This window comes from Eptesicus fuscus, chromosome 19 (genome assembly GCF_027574615.1).
Source record: "Eptesicus fuscus isolate TK198812 chromosome 19, DD_ASM_mEF_20220401, whole genome shotgun sequence".
NCBI classification, from domain to species: Eukaryota; Metazoa; Chordata; class Mammalia; order Chiroptera; family Vespertilionidae; genus Eptesicus; species Eptesicus fuscus.
In genome coordinates this window covers 55171462-55178552 of record NC_072491.1, presented here as the reverse complement: position 1 = coordinate 55178552, position 7091 = coordinate 55171462, and the positions used below count along the sequence as shown (strand labels likewise).

The 7091-nt window shown below is 50.1% G+C and overlaps 2 long non-coding RNA genes across 3 annotated transcripts; one reads left to right on the top strand and one right to left on the bottom strand.

The window, feature by feature from the left end:
• Window positions 1-1748: 1748 nt before the first annotated feature.
• LOC129147258 (uncharacterized) lies at window positions 1749-4870 on the top strand. Of its 2 annotated transcripts, none has more exons than XR_008554633.1 (3): window positions 1749-1871; window positions 2989-3160; window positions 4196-4870. It is a non-coding gene; the product is annotated as an uncharacterized LOC129147258 (long non-coding RNA). The 2 variants fall into 2 exon arrangements; XR_008554634.1 differs by lacking the exon at window positions 4196-4870 and adding an exon at window positions 3921-3961.
• Window positions 4871-5006: 136 nt separating this feature from the next.
• On the bottom strand, window positions 5007-6291 carry LOC129147270 (uncharacterized). Its single transcript, XR_008554647.1, has 3 exons — window positions 6248-6291; window positions 5606-5835; window positions 5007-5195 (listed from the first exon to the last, which is right to left on the bottom strand). It is a non-coding gene; the product is annotated as an uncharacterized LOC129147270 (long non-coding RNA).
• Window positions 6292-7091: the final 800 nt, after the last annotated feature.

Sequence of the window (7091 nt, the reverse complement as noted above, 5' to 3'; positions counted from 1 at the left end):
GAGGACAGGTGCTCTCCTGTGACAGAGTGCTCCGATGCTCGTCACGCAGCTGACCTCGTCTCCGATGGCCGGGCCCTCGCTGCCATCCCGTGTCCTGCGGAGGCTCAGGCAGCACTTGCTCTGCTCTGCATGGGCGGCTGTGGGCTGCACACTCCTCGTAGGAGTGTCCCCACAGACAGAACCCCCTCACTGCGGTTCAGAGCAGCCTCTCTCCCAGAGCCAGTGCTTTTTTGACTCCTGTTAAGAAGTCTTTCTCTGAACAAGGTTTACACACAACCTAATTCTGGTAAACAATGAAAACGTTTTATGAGACTTTGATTGTTCAAATAGATTTCCTGTGTGTATTGATTTAACCAAGCAATTCTTCAGCTCTGGGCGCTAAAGCACCCGCTACGTCACTTATTTCCACGTTGGCGTCTGACGCCAGGAAACGCTGAGCGGCGTGGCCTGAAGGGGCCACTCCTGGGAGACCCACGAGCATGGTCGGCCGGCCGCGCGTCACTCACCGGGAAGCATCTCATCCACTTCCCCAAACACCGCCGAGCCCTGGCGAGGCTGCCACCACCTGCTGCGCACAATTTCCTTTTGTTTTTAAAAAATTTTATGATTTTTAAAAGTCCTCACCTGAGGACATGTCTTTTATTGGTTTTTAGAGAGAGGAAAGGGGAGGGACAGAGAGGGAGAGAGACAGAGAGAGAGAGAGAGAGAGAGAGAGAGAGAGAGAGAGGAACGGCTAGTGTTGCATGATTGTCTGGTCGGTTCGCAGTGACGCCGTGTCTGGAACAGGGTCTGGCCACTCTCCTGCTTTCTGCTTCGACATCCCTAGTGTGTCTCACGGACAGAGAGAAGGCAGTCGCAGCTGATCGTCCAACGGTGGCGACAGCAGTTAGAACTGACCAAGTGGACAGCAGCCCCCCTCCCTCTCCTGCCTCCCAGCCTCTGAGAAAAGCCCAGAAGTAACGCGAAGAGAAGCAGCTGAAGGAATAAATCACATTGTCCTTTAAAGGCCCCTACATTCTGTGGACGGAAGGGGCCACCTGCTGACCTGACAGCTCAGGGGAGGCAAACTCAGACCTAAAGTCACCACAAAGGATGGTCTGAAATTAAACTGTAACTAAAGCAGTGATGGTGGGCAGTTACCTCCTAGAACGGTATCTTCACTGACAAGGTCAACCTTTACCTTAACTGAGCCTATCTGTTTTTTTGCATCTATAATAACGGACCCTTGAAATGTCTGGGTAACTTGTAACTTCCCTTTTTCTGGACCCCTTGGGGCACAAGCTAATGTGCTGGGCGCCAGGACAGAGACCACAAATTCCTTCATTATCATGTTAATTGTTCCTGCACCCACCTAAGTAAGTGTCCATTATTTTACTTTTTATCCAATCCCAGGGGTTTCCCTGCTTTGCTTTATCCCACCTCCTTAATCCATCACCAATGGATTTCATGTAACTCACCTATGTCCCTCCTTTGATGGCAATGTGTAAATACAGACGTAACCCGCCATTCTCAGGAGCATCATCTCAATTCATTGAGGTTCTGCTTCCCGGCATATGTTGACCGTTCGGCTCAAATAAACTCACAAAATTCTTTACAGGTTTCCATGATTTTTACGTTAACACTTTGATAACAGGAGATTCCTTCAGGGATGACATCATGCAGCCCCTACACATTTGTGATGACATTAAATTCTAGATTCCACAATTTGTTTTGTAAAAATATCCAAACCTGTAAAGAATTTTTGTGAGTTTATTTGAGCCAAACGGTCGACAATTGCCAGGAAGCAGAACCTCAACAGATTGGGATAGTGCTCCGGAGAATGGCAGTTCTTCACCTTGTTTTATACATGACAGTCGAAGGAGGGGACGCAGGTAGGTTACTAGAAATCCATTGGTGATAGGTTAGTGAGGTGGGAAAAACAGGGGCGGGAAGAGGGAACCTCTGGGATTGGATCAAAAGTAAAATGATAGACACATTACTTAGGTGGGTACAAGATAGTTAACAGGCAACAATTAACATGACAACAGTAACAATGGCCCTGTCCAGGTTGCTCAGTGGATAGAGCATTGGCCTATGGTCTGAAGGGTCCCAGGTTCGATTCCAGTCAAGGGCATGTACCTTGGTTGCGGGCACATCCCCAGTAGGGGGTGTGCAGGAGGCAGCTGACCAATGTTTCTCTCTCATCGATGTTTCTAACTCTCTATCCCTCTCCCTTCCTCTCTGTAAAAAATCAATAAAATATATTTTTAAAATAAATAAATAACAATGAAGAAATTTGTGGTCTCTGTCCTGGCACCCAGCATATTAGGTTATGCCCCAAGGGCTCCAGAAAAAGGGAGGTTACAAGTTACCCCAGACATTTCAAGGGTCCGTTATTATAGATGCAAAAAGACAGATAGGCTCAGTTAAGGTAAAGGTTTACCTTGTCAGAGAAGATACCTGCCTAGGAGGTGACTACCCACCATCACTGCCTTTAGTTACAGTTTAATTTCAGGCCATCCTTGTGTTGACTTTAGATCTGAGTTTGCAAGACCACCGAGCAGGCCTCCCCTGAGCTGTCAGGTCAGCATGTGGCCCCTTTCATCCACAAATCAAATATTAGAGAATACTCCCCCACATTGACATACGATATAGTGTGCTTCTTTACTTAGGTTTTCAGATCAATAAAGTCAAAAACCCCTCGTGGCAGGTCACTGAGACAGGGAGGGTTTTCTTGCACTCTTGTCACATAAGTTTTACTATTTTACTAAGCTTTACTCCTAAATAAGAAAAAAAAAAAAAAAGCCTTTCCAATTTTATCGCTGTCATGTCATTAAAAACGACCTGGTTAGAATATTCAGTCTCTCTGCTAGCTGTTTATCCTGGAACATTTTATAAAAGTCTGAGTATTTCCTTTTTAAAAACCTTCAGGGCAACTTTTGGTCCCATGATTTGTTGCAGGTGACATCACTCATTGTTGTTCCTTGTACTTTTATCCCATCAAAATAGAGAGAAATATTAATTCATGAAGAATTGCATCTTGATGCAAAGGCAACTTGGTTGTACAACTGAAAAAATTAAAATAAAGAAAAATGAACTAATTGTAGCAAGAGATTTAGTTTCCTGCAGTTCATTCCTGGTCAAGAGCTCCTGGAAGTCCCGGCATTGTTTCTGCCCAGAGGTAACGCGTTCGTTGTCAGCTGCCTCTGGACGTGGTTGTTCAGAAGCATCGATGTCACCAAAACACCAGTGGCTGCTCCAGACCCTCCTGAGAGACTGGGACCTGAAGGGGCCCCTGAACCCCTCAGGAAAGCCAGGCGCAGAAGGCGTGGCAGGGCCTGCAGGGAGTCTCCTGGACGCTCCAAAAGAGCACCCAACCCGGGGGTGTCCTCCCAGGGAGAGTGGGCACCCCAGCAGGTCCTACGATTAACCTCTGGGTGAAGGTGAGGGTGGGCAGCCCGGAAGCCCCGCCCGTCAGCGCAGGCATCTGTCCACCCTCTGCAGGTCTTTTAAAAGTCTTTCCATGGTTCATGGTTTCGGTGTTAAAGTCCTGCGTTTCTTTTGTTCATTTTCCTAAGTATTTTATTCTTTTTTGATGTTATGGCAAATGAAATTTTCTTAATTTTTTCCAGATTGTTCCACAAACCAATTTTGATTAATCTTATTGTTCAGGAATATTTTCTACTTTTCTATTTCTTTATGCCCCCTTCCATGTACAACTCTTATTATTTTTCTATGTCTTGCTTTAAAATCTAAAACAATGCATCCTTGGAGCTAACAGGCTCATGTGGTCACAGCACAGCTGGGCGGCCTGGATGACCTGATCGTGTGGGATGTGAGGAATGAATCGCGGGGCGAGCCTCTGACCCTCAGTGTGGGGCTCTCGCTCTTTAGAGACCATGACTTCAATTTTAACCTACCTTTGGTTTAAATTCTCACAGAAAGAGAAGTCTGCCGACGTAATGAGCTAACCACCCACGGGCTTCACATGGCTTATTTCCGTATGATAATCACATCCATGGGGCCATGCTCCTGTGGGCGATGGACTCCTTTAAGAAATGTGGGTATTTTAAGAATTTCTCCCATTAATTCCTGCCTACGAGGCTTGTGAAACAGTTTTTCACATAATAATTATGTAGGTCAGTGTGACTGAGAAGGGGAGGACTGGCCAGCCTCAGGTTCTCAGGATGGTGACGCTTTGTTCCCTTTGACGCAGAGTTCAACAACGTCCGGAGCCTGTGCTGGTGAAAAGAGCCGTCTGTCACTCGACTCCCTGACGGAGGACAGCGGAGTGACAGACCTCCTCCCTCGCCGGGTTGTGCCCCCACTGCGTCCAGCGGGCCTCACCGGGCGCCCCGTCGAGGGCCTGGCTGGCGCCAGTGCCATGCACCGCAAGGAGGCTGGTCAGGCTTCTAGGCAACTTGGAGAGGGCACTGTCGCCTTTCTGTTACGCTCACAGTTACCATGTTTCTCCATGTGTAAGAGCCCCCATGTACAGGACACTCCCTACTTTTCCAACCCAAAATAAGAAATCAATATTTTAAACACAAAACAGAACACATTTTTATTTAGTAACTAGGGTCCCAGTGCATGAATTCATGCACCTTGAAAGGAACTGTGGGCCGCAAGGCTGCAGTGGGCACAGAGGCGGGTCATGGTCCATCCTCTGCGCCCCCGCCCAGTCCCTCCCACCGCGGCCCCGGTCCCCTGTCTGCCGGCAGCCCCATTCCCACCCCGATGCTCCACTCTCAGGGCACCGACCCTGCTCACACCCGCTGAGGGTGCGGAGCGATTGGGGCCGGTGCCAGCAGCGGTGTGAGTGGGGCCAGCGTCCTCAGAGGGTGCGAGTGGCGGCTGCTGCCCCAATCACCACTTAGGAGCAGATTCAATGTTTTTCTCTCTCCCCCTTTCCCTCTCTCTTAAATCAATAAACATGTCCTTGGGTAAGGATTTAAAGAAAAGATGGCCATTTAATTGCTCTACAATTAATCAGCACCCAAAACTGTGCAGCAATGAGCAGGCTGGCATTTCCCAGGAACCCGTGACCAGCTGATCTGCCATGATGTCATCTCTGTCTCTGACGCGATGAAGACAGGACCAAGGACTCTGGGGCTCCACACCCTTCACAGGCTGATGGAGCCCAGGTCGCAGACAAAATTTAATGCTGGTGGTCTTGATCTGGCATCTAGAAGGGTTCTAGAAACCTGGAGAAGGGGCTGTGCATAAATTAAATAAGAGTCCAGAGACAAAACATAATTTTGAAAGGCATTTGCGACGGGGGGGGGGGGGGGGGGGGGGGGGGGGGGGGGGGAGGGAGAGGGAGGCAGAGGAGTTTGGCTGAAGAAACCATGTTTTCCTTGTCTCAGGACCCCTTGCTTTTTATTAACAAATTGTCCTAAGGCGAGGTGGAGATATACACATCAAAAGGTAGAGTTAGGTACAGAATCCATTGTCAGAATGGGGAATTGCCTTTGGCTGTTCAGGTGTTTGGCCAGTAGGAGGCAATAACATGTAGATTGAGATGCCCTGAGCTGTCTGGCAGCAAGCAATCAATTTAATGCATCCTTTTCAAGTTTGGGGAAATGTCTTTAGCCATTTCCAACAGGCAATAACATATGTGACTTACCCCTTGTTGAGTCCCCAAGTTCCATCAACCTTTCAATGAAACTCTTGCAATTATGACATGCTGGAATTGGCTTCCGGCAAACATCGGCCTTCAAAGTGCAAAGGGCACAGCAATGCCGGGGCTGGATTCCGTGACCATCACTGACCACTTATTATCATTGAAATGCACTTTAGCATGTGCTGACCTGTTGTTCCTGTGTTAGTGGCCATTCTTCAAGAGAGATCTCACCTCTGTGGGTAGAAATGTTAGGACATGGGCTTCGACCCGGGATTCTAGGAAAGGCATTGTTTTCATCGCCTCAGAGTTTGTCGGATCGCTCAGAACCACACCGGACCTAGGGTCTGTCCACGCCCCGTGGGGCGGCCAGTAGGCAGCACGTCAGCCCCTTGGAGAGAAGCTGACATGGAGCAGCCACTTCTGCCCCTTTCCTGTTCCTCGTGCCCCTCAGGCTCCCGGACCCGGAGGGCGGTCTCTAATCGCTAACGAAACCCTGGTGCTGCAAGGGTGCTGTGGCAGTCAGTGGAGCGCCAGGCAGCTCTGGTATCGCTGAGCGCATGGGGAAGAGGGGGGAGTCAACCCCTCAACACGGGGTATACTTGTTAGTTTTGTCGTGTGTTTGGGTGTGATGTTGATAAAACTTACGTTTTATTTGTCTTCATTTGTGGATGGCCATTGCAGAGGCCCAGATGGTGTTTCTCTACCTGCACATCAGTGTGTCGCCTTGTCTAACGCGCTGGGCAGTAGGCGTGTCGTCTAATCACACCTCCTCCAAAGCGCTCGCCAACTGCCATTCCGGAATGTTTGCAGAGTCACCCTTCACAGGGGAGACGCCCACAAAGCGTGACCAGGTGACCCAGCCAGGGCGGGCCAGCTGCGGGTCCGACACTGGCGGCTGGACGGTGGGTCCTGGGCCCTGAGCACAGGCTGCCCTCCGCCCCAGCCTGCGTTCCCAGGCCTGTGCTGAAGCCACGCTGTGCTCTAAGGATGCTGCTTTGTTCCCAGGTGAGGCTCGTGTGGAGAGCAGGGAAACAGAGGTGAGCAATGCTCATCTCCGCAGGTGAGCTGGTCACCCCACATGAAGCAACACTGCAGAGGCCGCGGCTCCGCTGCGTGGCGGGGAGGGCGGGTTTAGTATGAGCCGGGGCCAGGCGCTTCTCCCCGCACAGGAGTCATCACCTCCGGTTCTCGTTCTGAAAACAGGATGTGTCTTCTGTAAGCACGCACCAAGTGCCTCCTTTTCTCCTTCCGCCTCAGAGCCACCCATGTTCCCGAAAGAAACGCTTTGGTTCAGAACAAGGGCTGCTGACGCTGTTTCACCGAAGTTAATTTCACAGAGAAGCTTAAGCTCCTGGTGGTCGGGGTCAGCATTCGGAAGGAGCCGTCGGTTCGGACAGCGCGTCCAGAGCTTTGGGTTCAGTTCTGCTCTAAGCCGCTTCACACAGTGCAGAGCGGGGTGCTGGGCGAGGTGGCAGCTGGTGCTGCAGGC